Raw genomic sequence first — 13,644 nt, 5'->3', positions numbered from 1 at the left:
GAGAAAATGATTCAATTTTAGTAAAAACTAGCTGTCCCCCGTGGCTCCACCCAAGTAGTAGTGAAACAGGACAAACTTTAAATATCAATAAATAAAAAAAATAAAACATACTGTATATATATATACAGTATATATATAATTTGGGTAAAGTGGAAGGTAGAAATGCTCGAATGTCAAATGTGGGCACTGTATCTGATCATGTTCGGCTCTGATGGGAGAGCGTTCTCCGCGTGGGGAGAAAAGTACATGGCTGTGGTATCTCTGGCAATAAGCAGCTACCCTCTAAAACACACGTAAGCTGTGATCTCTCTCTCAAAAATGTCAAACGTTACTCCTTAACAATCTGTAGATGATAATGTCTATTGAACAAACAGGTATCGCTAGCTAAGTGGAGACAAGGTACGCTCCAATATATGACGAGAGGTAGACCGACTCAAACAGCGGCTGGCGCGTGAGTGAGGAGGGCCCCGCCCCCCCTGTGCTCGGCCCACAGTGTCTCTCTCGGAGTCGCACAAATAAATCGAATCCAAGCTAACTATGATAATTTGTGCCAAGGGAGAAGTCATAAAATCAACTGGAATGTTCAAGCAAAGTATACTGTAGAAATAAACCCAATCTAAATCTGTTAAGTAGTTCTCTCGTGAAAAGTGGACAGGCATGCAGACAGACAGACAGACAGACAGATATTGGATTTTATATATATATAGACAAGCTGTCCCCCGCGGCTCTGCCCGTGTGGTAGTGAAACAGGACAAACTTTAAAAATCAATAAACAAACAGGTATCACTACCTTAGTGGAGGCAAGGTACAATCCAATACGTGGCAACAGGAAGACCGAGTCGAACAGGAGGCTGGTGCGTGAGTGAGGATGGTCCCACTCGGCTCCCCACTCCTGATGTCACACTTCCTCCTCCCCTTGGCCCACAGCCTCTGTCTTGGATTAGCGCAAATATATCACTCCTGCTAGCGAACTATGATATTTGCCGCGATGAGAGAAGTCACAAAATCAACCGGAATGTTCAAGCAAATTATAGAAAAAAACCTGATCTAAATCAGTTAGGTAGTTCTCTCGTGAAAAGCGGACAGACATACAAACAGACAGACGTTGGATTTTACATATATAGGTATGTACTGGCAAAAAAATAAATGTGACTATTTAATTCCTTGCTCTCGAAAAAATGTATGCAATATTCCCTGGAAGAGCCACCATCATAAGTCCTGGATTAGAGGAAGAAGAGTGGAGAGCAATGAGTGGTATCATGCTAAGTTTCCCCAAGAAGGAATAGTGCTGGAAGGTGAGCCAAGTATGCCACGCATGGGTCTGGTCGGTATGACGATGGACGGATTTGTATCACCGTTTAAGAGGGGGTTTCAGAGGAGCGACTGCGTCTCCTTGGGGTGTGTTCAGCCCCTAACTCTGCGCTACGGTGTGTGGTTCATTCATTTGACAGCATGAAAGAGGGCACCGTGGCAGATGTTAGCCGACTTGCTGACCAACCACAAGCATTACCTGGTAGGTAACCACCCATACAATCAGATTGTGATTCAGACTACGAATGCCATGAATGTAATTACCCCGATCTACATGCTGTCAAATGAACGAACCACACGCCATAGCGCAGCGTTAGGGGCTTCGCCTCTGGCGCTGACGTTCGTGTTTGATTCCCGAGAGGGGATGCAGTGAGTGTGTATGCCTGATGAGCCCAGAATTAGGGCGAAACACGTGTCGCGTACTCTTTGCATTATTTGACAGTAAAACTATTTCAGCCATTCTATGATCTGCTTCTCGCAACTGAAAGATAGATAGATAGATAGATAGATAGATAGATAGATAGATAGATAGATAGATAGATAGATAGATAGATAGATAGATAGATAGATAGATAGATAGATAGATAGATAGATAGATAGATACTTTATTAATCCCAATGGGAAATTCACATTTTTCAGCAGCAGCATACTGATACAATAAATAATATTAAATTAAAGAATGATAATAATGCAGGTGAAAAAAAGACAATAACTTTGTATAATGTTAAATGTTAACGTTTACCCCCCCGGGTGGAATTGAAGAGTCGCATAGTTTGGGGGAGGAACGATCTCCTCAATCTGTCAGTGGAGCAGGACAGTGACAGCAGTCTGTTGCTGAAGCTGCTCCTCTGTCTGGAGATGATACTATTTAGTGGACGCAGTGGATTCTCCATAATTGATAGGAGCCTGCTGAGTGCCCTTCGCTCTGCCACAGATGTCAAACTGTCCAGCTCCATGCCTACAATAGAGCCTGCCTTCCTCACCAGTTTGTCCAGGAGTGAGGCGTCTTTCCTCTTAATGCTGCCTCCCCAGCACACCACCGCATAGAAGAGGGCGCTCGCCACAACTGTCTGATAGAACATCTGCATCTGTGGTGAAGCAGCAGCCTCTCCATGGTCTTCATCACATGTGATGTCAGAGCAACAGGCCGAAAGTCATTCAGCTCACTAGGATGTGATACCTTTGGGACTGGGGTGATACAAGATGTTTTCCAAAGCCTCGGGACTCTCCCCTGTTCCAGGCTCAGGTTGAAGGTGCGCTGTAGAGGACCCCCCAGCTCCGATGCACAGACCTTTAGCAGTCGTGGCGATACTCCATCTGGACCGGCTGCTGTGCTGGCACGAAGTCTCCTCAGCTCTCTGCTCACTTGCGCTGTTGTAATTATGGGTGGGGATGTCTCTCCTATGCTGGTATCAGCAGAAGGATGTGTGGAGGGTGCAGTACTCCGAGGTGAGAGTGAGAGTGGGTTAGGGTGGTCAAACCTGTTAAAGAAGTTGTTCATTTGGTTTGCTCTCTTCACGTCTCTCTCGATGGTGGTACCCCGCTTCGAGCTGCAGCCAGTGATGATCTTCATCCCATCCCATACTTCCTTCATGCTGTTATTCTCCTGTACTGCTCCTTCGCTGCCCTGAGCTGGACTCGGAGTTCCTTCTGCACACGCTTGAGCTCATGCTGATCACCGTCTTTAAAAGCCCTTTTCTTCTGGTTCAAAAGGCCCTTGATGTCACTTGTAATCCATGGCTTGTTGTTAGCATAGCAGCGTACTGTTCTTACTGGAACTACAATGTCCATACAGAAGTTGATGTAGTCAGTAGTGAAAAAAAAAAAAAAGAGGGCACTGTGGCAGATGTTAGCCGACTTGCTGACCAACCACAAGCGTTACCTGATAGGTAACCACCCATACAATCAGATTGTGATTCAGACTGTGAATGCCATGAATATATATATATATATATATATATATATATATATATATATATATATATATATATATATATATATATATATATATATATATATATATACAGTGTATCCAGAAAGTATTCACAGCGCATCACTTTTTCCACATTTTGTTATGTTACAGCCTTATTCCAAAATGGATTAAATTCATTTTTTTTCCTCAGAATTCTACACACAACACCCCATAATGACAACGTGAAAAAAGTTTACTTGAGAATTTTGCAAATTTATTAAAAATAAAAAAATTGAGAAAGCACATGTACATAAGTATTCACAGCCTTTGCCATGAAGCTCGAAATTGAACTCAGGTGCATCCTGTTTCCCCTGATCATCCTTGAGATGTTTCTGCAGCTTCATTGGAGTCCACCTGTGGTAAATTCAGTTGATTGGACATGATTTGGAAAGGTACACACCTGTCTATATAAGGTCCCACAGTTGACAGTTCATGTCAGAGCACAAACCAAGCATGAAGTCAAAGGAATTGTCTGTAGACCTCCGAGACAGGATTGTCTTGAGGCACAAATCAGGGGAAGGTTACAGAAAAATTTCTGAAGCTTTGAAGGTCCCAATGAGCACAGTGGCCTCCATCATCCGTAAGTGGAAGAAGTTCAAAACCACCAGGACTCTTCCTAGAGCTGGCCGGCCATCTAAACTGAGCGATCAGGGGAGAAGGGCCTTAGTCAGGGAGGTGACCAAGAACCCGATGGTCACTCTGTCAGAGCTCCAGAGGTCCTCTGTGGAGAGAGGAGAACCTTCCAGAAGGACAACCATCTCTGCAGCAATCCACCAATCAGGCCTGTATGGTAGAGTGGCCAGACGGAAGCCACTCCTTAGTAGAAGGCACATGGCAGCCTGCCTGGAGTTTGCCAAAAGGCACCTGAAGGATTCTCAGACCATGAGAAAGAAAATTATCTGGTCTGATGAGACAAAGATTGAACTCTTTGGTGTGAATGCCAGGTGTCAAGTTTGGAGGAAACCTGGCACCATCCCTACAGTGAAGCATCGTGGTGGGAGCATCATGCTGTGGGGATGTTTTTCAGCGGCAGGAACTGGGAGACTAGTCAGGATAAAGGGAAAGATGACTGCAGCAATGTACAGAGACATCCTGGATAAAAACCTGCTCCAGAGCGCTCTTGACCACAGACTGGGGCGACGGTTCATCTTTCAGTAGGACAACGACCCTAAGCACAAAGCCAAGATATCAAAGGAGTGGCTTCAGGACAACTCTGTGAATGTCCTTGAGTGGACCAGCCAGAGCCCAGACTTGAATCCAATTGAACATCTCTGGAGAGATCTTAAAATGGCTGTGCACCGACACTTCCCATCCAACCTGATGGAGCTTGAGAGGTGCTGCAAAGAGGAATGGGCGAAACTGGCCAAGGATAGTTGTGCCAAGCTTGTGGCATCATATTCAAAAAGACTTGAGGCTGTAATTGCTGCCAAAGGTGCATCGACAAAGTGTTGAGCAAAGGCTGTGAATACTTATGTACATGGGATTTCTCAGTTTTTTTATTTTTAATAAATTTGCAAAAACCTCAAGTAAACTTTTTTCACGTTGTCATTATGGGGTGTTGTGTGCAGAATTCTGAGGAAAAAAAATTAATTTAATCCATTTTGGAATAAGGCTGTAACACTACAAAATGTGGAAAAAGTGATGCTCTGTGAATACTTTCCGGATGCACTGTATATATATATATATATATATATATATATATATATATAGTATGTATATAATCACAACACATGAAAATGGGAAACAGTTTCAGGGCTTATTAACTAGTTAGTCCACCCTGAGTTGAGGGTTGGTGCTGTCAGGTTAATGTCTTCCCTTTCACCCTCAGACTAGCAGATCTACAATGCAAAGAGCCCTGATGCCACTTCTGCTTTTGCCTACTTGGACCCGCCCCTCCTCTGGGGCCAACATAAATAAGACACTTCACCAGAAGCTATGAGTCAGAAGACCCACATCTGAAAAGTTGTTACTTCACAGCTCTGGCTGTTAATTTTGTCTTTTTACAAACTTGTTTTTTTTTTGCCATCTTTCGTCAGTTATGCGGAGATTTATCATCTGGTGCCCCAACTCTTTATTGTTGTTCTTGCTTTTTTCTTACAATATATATAAAGAGAAAGTATAGAGTATAAGTATAAAGTATGAGGTTAATCATGTGCTGGACTCAACCAATCTTTTTTATTGATCTGCAAAATTTGACATCTACTTATTTTATCACCAATGTCACCCTATTGCTGGGCAACTTCAAATAACACCTACTTCATTAGGACTGCCAGGCACAGACTTTGGAATATCCCAATGTCTCTAAATGTCATCTGCAAGCTCAGGCATTCATTTTGACAGAGTCTTCACACATACATTCAAATTTATGTCTGCCTGTTGTGCTGTACAAATAAGGAAGATTTATAAAATGTCCCCAATGAATCTAAATCACTGAAAATGCCAATGGTGTACATCGAATTGTTGTCCTGTCTAACTTTAATAACAAATCAAAAACTGAAAGTAAAGCTCCTAGCTCTGCCAAGCTGGTGATTGCTGCTATAGAGTCATTAATTCATTATTTGCAAACTAAAGCTCAACAGGTTATAAAACATAGGAGGCTGCACTTGAAATGTGGCTGCATACTTACAATATCTTGAACGAGTGATTAGCTGAACTGTAAACAAGGCAGCGCTGAGAGACGCGCTTCTCCGTTTGAACACGTACTGACCTTAATGTTCTCAAAGCCACTTCATATATTTATGTTCTGGCTACCTGTGCTTTAATAAACAGACATTTAATAAAGCCAACTGCATTCCTTCAGTGACTGCAGAAATAATAAAAATGGAGCCTATAAATAGAAAGACAAAGATGTCATGCTGCCAGAACAGCAAATATCTATAGACAGCCATTTTTGGCAATGTACCCTGCCTCTTGAATAATCTGACTGGCAGTGTAAATCTTGCGATTAGCTGTTTAAACTTGCCCATCCCTTAAATGTTCTGGGCTTTTTGTATAGGATAATGAAGTAATGCCAAGTATAATGTGTATCTGCTCATTTGCGTGTGACATAAAAGCAGTGACAATTACTGGGAGAAATCTTGTTTTTATACATATCTTTATATATCTTTGTGTGTGTGTTTATTTTTTATATATATATATATATATATATATATATATATATATATATATATATATATATATATATATATATATATATAGCCACACACGTGTGAATAGGTGGTGGCTGAAGGGCTTAAAGAATAATGGTAATACATCAGCCCAGGGGGCAGCGGGGTACACTAACTCTCTTTCTAAGTCCCCTGCAGACCTTTCCCAGGAAATCCCACCAGGAACCACTGCCTCAAATCGGGACATGTCACTTCCGGCCCCGAGGACGACATCACTTCCCCTAGACCTCCTATAAAGCCTGACTCCCTTCCTCTGGAATTCAGTTCTATTTTGGACTCAGTCTTGTAAACTACTCTGGCCTTACAATTCTTTATTTTTCCAGCCAGGAACATATTATTCAGGTGGCTGCCCCAAACCTTTCCCATGTCTGAAGTCTTGTCTTGTTACTATATATATATATATATATATATATATATATATATATATATATATATATATATATATATGCGTATGTGTGTGTGTAGGCACATAATTCTACTTCTTTGCATAAAAAACTATTTTACAGTATGAGTAATTCAAAATAATTAGAAGAGTTAACAATGAATGTCAAAAGAGCACACAGTTCACTTCTGAGATTATACAATAAATATATTTATCAGTTGTGAAAATGTGAGAATTGATGTTAGGAATAAGTAAATCCTTTAAGGTCTCTATAAATGGTTGGTTGACATCTTGTAGATACTTTTAATAATTCAACTTATTAGACATGTCAAGACTATTTCATAATATCCACAATTAAATTATCTATCTATCTATCTATCTATCTATCTATCTATCTATCTATCTATCTATCTATCTATCTATCTATCTAATATAAAACATAAATTATCTATCTATCTATCTATCTATCTATCTATCTATCTATCTATCTATCTATCTATCTATCTATCTATCTATCTATCGTGGCAAGCACACAAGTTTAGGAAGTGTCTCACATGACTGGGTTATCAAATATTTTGGGGAAGGATTTGACTGTGATGCTCCCAATAATCCAGTTACTGTTTGCTCTATAATGGAGGAGGACAATCTGTAAGACAATTGATGTCACTTCCACCATGAGCATTGATCACCCCACCCCTTCCACTTCTACACTTCTTTTTAAACCCACCTGACCCAACGGTCCCAGACAAGTCTTAGCAATACCAACTTTGACATATCTTTTCCTTCTTTATAATATGAACAAACATACACTTTAAATATATATAGACTGACACAATTACACATATAACATTACTTCTGGGTTCAGTGCACCTGGACCCATCTCTTCCTTCCAGAATGCCTCAAAACCAGCATTGACAGTCTGATTAGACAACCTAAGAAAGACTCAACCATTCTTCACTTAACTTGTGTTTTTTTATATCTTTTGCATCTGCTATTATGCAGAGTTGGCCTTCAAGGTGTCCCAAAACATTTTGTTGTGCTTTTGTCTTATTAAAATATAATATATAGAGTTAAACAACCAAATGGGTGACCTGCTGAGCAAGTATATCATGTAAACTTGTTGAAGCAACGTAAAGAAAGGGACCCTAATCCCTACTCTGCTCAACCTCACTCTTTCTTTACGTCCTACACCCTTAATTTCGGCTCAAATCTGACCCACAACAATGACAGGAGCTTGCAGGAGTTATCTTGTTCATCCTGGGAGTGGTAAATGAGTGACCTGGAAGAACCTCTCTGATTGAGCATGACATTGTTACAGTCTCAGAGTTGTAGCCAGAGAATGCCCCTATGGCCTCCTGGCAGCCAAACAAGCAGAAGGTAAGCTTGAGATCTGATGGATGATGGATCTTGGTGTGGTAGAGGAAAGTTTTAATCCCTGGTCCAGTCCAATAGTACTGGTCCCAAAACCAGGCAGAAGTTGACGTTTTTGCAATGACTTCTCTAGGCTGAATCAAGTCTCTCGATTTGATGCTTATCCTATGCCTCAAGTGGGCATTCTCCTCAAGTGACTGGGAAGGGCGCAACACTTGACTACACTTGATATGATGAAAAGGTATTGGCAAATCCCTTTAATAGAATCCGCAAAGAGGAGAAGACCATGTTCAGTACCACGAGTGGTCATTGGCAGTATAAGGTTCTCCCATTTGACTTGCACAGGGCAACCACTACTTTCCAGCGTCTGATGGACAGATTGCTTCTACCCCAACAAGCCTATAGTGCCACCTATCTGAAAGACATTGTCATCTATTCCGGAACATTGGAGGATCATATACAGCAGGTACATGCAGTGCTCCTGACATTAAGCAAAGCCAGAATAAGAATACATTTTTAAAAATGTTTCTTTGGTTTAACTGAGGCAAAATATTTAGGCTACTTGGTGGGTGGAGGCACTTTACAACTACAATGTTCCAGTATTGAAGCCGTAACAAACTGTCCCCTTCCAAAGAATAAGCAGCAAGTCCAAAACCTTCTTAAGACTAATGGGTTACTACCACCAGTTCATGACCCATTTCTCTGAGAGGGCTACCCCTTTAATGAACCTCCCAAAGAAATAGGCTCCTAATTCTGTGATGTGGAATGAAAAGATGGAAGCCGCAGTTAGTGACTTGAAAAAGAGCCTTGTTTCAGCATCAGTTTTAATAACTTCCTGACTTTTCTCTCCCTTTTGCTTTGAAGACCAGTTCTTCGGACACATGTTTGGGTGTTATGTTGAGTCCAAGCATCAATGGTGTTGAGCACCCCACTATGTATCTGAGTCAGAAACTACTGGATTGAGAAACGAGTTATGCGGCAGTGGAAATGGGCTATTAACCATCTCAGATACTACCTTCTGGGATGTAAGTTCACCATGGTGATGGACCATGCTCCTTTACAGTGGATAGCCTTGCACAAGGATTTGAATACAAGTGTGACCAGATGGTTTCTGAACCTGAAGCATTTCCTGTTCAAAGTCCTGATTCATTGAGGTTTTCTCCATGCTATCATGTTGCCTCATGTCCATGATCTCTTGACTCAGGTCACCCAATCCAACAGGTCTGGACTTGGGGGATGGTACTGTCACACGTGTGCTCTTGGGATACAGCTTAAGGGATTTGGTTATTGTAATTCTCCTCCAGGACATGAGGTGGCACCATGCAATAACATTATCTCTTCTTTCCCCTCTGCAAAGGAAGATTGACACAATTCCACATATGACGTCACTTCTGGGATCAGCCCACCTGGACCCGCCTCTTCCTCCCAGAATGCCTTAAAGCCAGCATTGATGCCATCTTGGACAGTCCGATTAGAGAACCTAAGAAAGACTCAAACTTTTTGTGCATAACATGCATTTTTTTTTTACATCTTTTGTGTCTGTTAATATATGGGGTTGGCCTTCAAGGTGCCCCAAAATGCTGTTGTTGTGCTCTTGTCTTATATATATATATATATATATATATATATATATATATATATATATATATATATATATATATATATATATGTACAGTATATATATATATATAGTGACCACATGAGGGCACCAGAGAGCCCCAAACCACAGATCCAGCAATACACCACACATAAATAGAATAAAATAAATTATTTTTTTTATTCTTCTCCCAGGCACGTTCTCAATCCTTTCCCAAACACAAGCCACAATAATATAATAAATGAGAAATCAAAACAATTCTTCCTCCGACTCTGACTCCCTGAGCCATGGTAGTGGGCTCCCTTTAAAGTGAACCCCAGAGTACTTCCAGTGACATGACGTGGTCTGTTATTAGTACTTCCGGGTAATACACAAACCAAGGGGATCCTTCCCTGGCAGCTCCCACTATCATCCTCCAGGTATCCCTACAGGGCTGCACTTCCGGACTCCAAATCCCATGCAGCCCTGCTAGTGTCCAGACTGGGGCTCTTTATGAGGAGCACTGCCACCTAGAATGGTGACGGATGAACAGCACCCCTACTGGTTTCTGTAGTCTTTGGATTTACTGATCAGGATAGGAATAATAAGTTGTCCCAGCTGGGTAAGGAATCCTCTTCCATCCTGGGCAGGACGTCATCCATCCTTTGGGGCACCTACAATATATATCCATCCCATCCATCCATCCATTTTCCAACCCGCTGAATCCGAACACAGGGTCACGGGGGTCTGCTGGAGCCAATCCCAGCCAACACAGGGCACAAGGCAGGGACCAATCCCGGGCAGGGTGCCAACCCACCGCAGGACACACATGAACACACCCACACACCAAGCACACACTAGGGCCAATTTAGAATCGCCAATCCACCTAACCTGCATGTCCTTGGAATGTGGGAGGAAACCGGAGCGCCCGGAGGAAACCCACGCAGACACAGGGAGAACATGCAAACTCCATGCAGGGAGGACCCGGGAATCGAACCCAGGTCCCCAGATCGCCCAACTGCGAGGCAGCAGCGCTACCCACTGCGCCACCGTGCCGCCCTACAATATATATATATATATATATATATATATATATATATATAGAAATAAGCTCTAACAAACTAAGCACACAGTCCTCATCTACTATACCATAACAAAGCCCTGTCCCATCTAAAATGCTTCTTCATACAATATAAAACAACAAATAAAATAACAACTTTAACACTTTAAAATTAGATTAATACATTATTCATTCATATGATTGTATTGGCAGAGTAGTCAGTGCTGCCACATCTCGACTCCAGACACCTCCAGCATTTTCTGTGTGTAGTTTCATTTGTCTCTCTGTGTTGATGTGGATTTTAATCACATATCCTAAAGGTGAGTTAATTTGCTAATTATGTAAGTTAAACTGGTCCAATAGGAGTAAGGTAGAATGTGCATGAGTGTGCCCACATTGTGAACTGGCGCTCTGGTCAAGAAATGTTCTCATCTTGCACTTGTCATGTAAATAATGTTTTTAAAACACAATGTAAATATATCTAAATATAGAGAATTATATATACATATATATATATATATATATATATATATATATATATATATATATATATATATATATATATATATATATATATATATATATCACAATTCAGATATGCTTCCTACTGCATTGTAATTTTTCTTTTCACTTCATTATGACAGCCATGCATATAAATATCTATCTATCTATCTATCTATCTATCTATCTATCTATCTATCTATCTATCTATCTATCTATCTATCTATCTATCTATCTATCTATCTATCTATCTATCGTGTATTTTATCTCGTCCTCTCCCCCTTTTCTCTTTCTCTCTGTCTCTCGGTAACTCCTCCATGTCTACAGTACCTCGCTTGCCTCACGCCGCTCTCTCTCTGACAGCTCGAAGCTGCCCAGCCTGGTTAAACCGTCACGCTCGTTGCTTAACTCTGCTCCGCCGCCAGGTTGTGCTCTTCACGCTCCTTCTTTCATTCCCGCATGGAAATTCAGAAGCTAGTTTCCAGGATCTTCGTGTGAGTCTTTCAGGGCTTCCACTTAGATTTCTCCGCTGATTTCAACCCGATGCATCTCTCGGGTTTGTTTTGCTTTTTGTCTCTTTTTTCTGTTCTCATGTGGAATGTTTTCGAAAATTCGATATCGGTTTTGCATCCCCAGGAACTGACTTCTAAAGGATTATGATACTACTTAGCAACCAACCAGCCCAGATTCACCTTCATACCACGGCATTAACCCCTCAGGTAGGAAAAGTTTTTTTTACACTTTTGGGCTGAATGGTTCCTAATAAAGTCCTAATGAAGTCGTGCCCTTTTGTGTATGAATTATATCGTCGGTGTTCATGGGGAAAGAGAGATAGAGAAAGGAGAAACGGAAGAATAATGGCTTTTTTCAGATGTATTTTCCTTTGCACATCTGAGGCTGCGTCAGGTGCGACGCTCAGGTCTCGCGTATTGACACTGAGGAACTGAGAGCTCGGGACGGGACACCCGGTGATCTGCCTCAGTCTTAAGTGCACGAGCAGAGGCCACAGCTTCACTACGAGTCTCCAGGTCTGAGTCCCATAAATGAGTGTGTTTTACTGTGATCGCTACTCCGAACAAGAAATAACAACGGGACAGATAGACAGATAAATGTTACGGTCAATTAATAATATTGGAAAAGTGCTCTGCTTCCTTAATACGTTAAATTTAGAATTATTTAAATACATACACGCGTATATATTATTTATTTTTCCAAATGTATACAGTTTGTGAAATTCTGGTGAGATTTTATTTTTGCGTATAATGTTAACCATACACCCTGTATCTGGTAGCTGCTTACGTATTTTATTTTCCTGTATCGGCGTGGATTTTTTTTCTGGATTCCTCAAAGACGCGCATGTTACACTAATTGCTGACTCTAAACTGTCCCCGTATGAGGGAATGTGACTTGCAGTGAACTGACTGTCCCGATCATTTTCTTTTTCAATTCATTGAATTTAAAAGCGGACTTTAAAAAAAAAAGAAAAACCCGGCAGATGGATGATTGGATAAACAGAATATACTGAAATCACGAAATAGCCTAGATATATAGACATAGACACGTGTGTGTAAGGAAAAACGCAAAGTTGGACGCTAAAAACATAATAATAATAATAATAATAATAATAATAATAATAATATAAAATACAGTTAGTAAAGCAAAAGTTCCCTTAGGACTCGTCTTTGTATTTGACTTTCACTTATATGTTTCGCTTTTAAGATACATGATGAAACAGTTCTTAAAAATGTAAACACAGGCATTCATCATCTTCATTGTATAAAAATAATAACATGAAATGAATACTAACAGGCCGATGGATATTATTGAATTCAAGTTAAGAATCGCCACAAAGACCCCAATTGTGCATACTTGACTCGAAATCTCCAAGGTGGTTTGATGGCGCAGTGGTTAACCTGAGTTACATTCCACGGATTCCTCCGCACGCTGGCCGTGCGTTTATTTGTGTAAGCGCTTTGAGCATGGAGAAGGCACTATGTAAATCAAATGTATTATTATTATTATTATTATTATTATTATTATTATTAGTGCACACTTAAGTAAAATGTTAAAATCGCGAGCAATCTACTTTGAAATGGTCGAGAGGGTCCACCTCTATTCCAACATGCACTTGGAGCAAACAGGAATCTCTTGGAGACGCAGTGCCAGTCCGTCGCTGGGCCCCCTCATGCACAGACTTTGAGTGAATGGCCCAGTTTAGATCCACCAGTTCAGCTAAAGGGCCAGTAAACGCCACTGGGATCTTGGAGAAAGAAAGAAAAGACTACATGGACAGCACGAAATGGG

The 13,644-nt window shown here is 41.0% G+C and overlaps 1 protein-coding gene across 5 annotated transcripts in view; it reads left to right on the top strand.

Annotated features, from left to right (window-relative positions):
• Positions 1-11,570: 11,570 nt before the first annotated feature.
• The window catches only part of si:dkey-247m21.3 (5-hydroxytryptamine receptor 4), a 374,548-nt gene continuing 372,474 nt past the window's right edge, over positions 11,571-13,644 (top strand). For 4 of the 5 annotated variants that reach the window (XM_051928663.1, XM_051928660.1, XM_051928662.1 and 1 more), the window contains exon 1: positions 11,571-12,059. The gene's annotated coding sequence lies outside the window, so the exon portion shown is untranslated. The remainder of the gene's footprint in view (positions 12,060-13,644) is intronic. The other variant, XM_028802594.2, reaches the window with a different exon arrangement.

Source organism: Erpetoichthys calabaricus, chromosome 5, assembly GCF_900747795.2.
Source record: "Erpetoichthys calabaricus chromosome 5, fErpCal1.3, whole genome shotgun sequence".
NCBI lineage: Eukaryota > Metazoa > Chordata > Cladistia > Polypteriformes > Polypteridae > Erpetoichthys > Erpetoichthys calabaricus.
Note: the sequence above shows the minus strand (reverse complement) of the source record. Positions and strands in the feature narration are given on the sequence as shown.